The sequence below is a fragment of the Austrofundulus limnaeus genome, unplaced genomic scaffold (genome assembly GCF_001266775.1).
Source record: "Austrofundulus limnaeus strain Quisiro unplaced genomic scaffold, Austrofundulus_limnaeus-1.0 Scaffold2231, whole genome shotgun sequence".
In the NCBI taxonomy this organism is placed as follows: domain Eukaryota; kingdom Metazoa; phylum Chordata; class Actinopteri; order Cyprinodontiformes; family Rivulidae; genus Austrofundulus; species Austrofundulus limnaeus.
In genome coordinates this window covers 1,959-2,794 of record NW_013954633.1, presented here as the reverse complement: position 1 = coordinate 2,794, position 836 = coordinate 1,959, and the positions used below count along the sequence as shown (strand labels likewise).

Below are 836 nucleotides of genomic sequence, written 5' to 3'. Positions count from 1 at the left end.
CTGTCTGAACTACCTGTCTCACCTGTCTCACCTGTTTGAACTACCTGTCTCACCTGTCTGAACTACCTGTCTCACCTGTCTCACCTGTTTGAACTACCTGTCTCACCTGTCTGAACTACCTGTCTCACCTGTCTGAACTACCTGTCTCACCTGTCTGAACTACCTGTCTGAACTACCTGTCTCACCTGTCTCACCTGTTTGAACTACCTGGCTCACCTGTCTGAACTACCTGTCTCACATGTCTGAACTACCTGTCTCACCTGTCTCACCTGTCTGAACTACCTGTCTCACATGTCTGAACTACCTGTCTCACCTGTCTGAACTACCTGTCTGAACTACCTGTCTCACATGTCTGAACTACCTGTCTCACCTTTCTGAACTACCTGTCTCACCTGTCTCACCTGTCTGAACTACCTGTCTGAACTACCTGTCTCACCTGTCTGAACTACCTGTCTCACCTGTCTGAACTACCTGTCTCACCTGTCTCACCTGTCTGAACTACCTGTCTCACCTGTCTGAACTACCGGTCTCACCTGTCTGAACTACCTGTCTCACCTTTCTGAACTACCTGTCTGAACTACCTGTCTCACCTGTCTGAACTACCTGTCTCACCTGTCTGAACTACCTGTCTGAACTACCTGGCTCACCTGTCTCACATGTTTGAACTACCTGGCTCACCTGTCTGAACTACCTGTCTCACCTGTCTCACCTGTTTGAACTACCTGTCTCACCTGTCTGAACTACCTGTCTCACCTGTCTCACCTGTCTCACCTGTCTGAACTACCTGTCTCACCTGTTTGAACTACCTGTCTCACCTGTCTGAACTACCTGTCTCA

At 49.3% G+C, this 836-nt stretch overlaps 1 long non-coding RNA gene across 1 annotated transcript; it reads right to left on the bottom strand.

Annotated features, from left to right (window-relative positions):
- Positions 1-123: 123 nt before the first annotated feature.
- On the bottom strand, positions 124-835 carry LOC106537294 (uncharacterized). Its single transcript, XR_001312631.1, has 3 exons — positions 816-835; positions 679-700; positions 124-511 (listed from the first exon to the last, which is right to left on the bottom strand). It is a non-coding gene; the product is annotated as an uncharacterized LOC106537294 (long non-coding RNA).
- Between the last annotated feature and the right edge of the window lies 1 nt (position 836).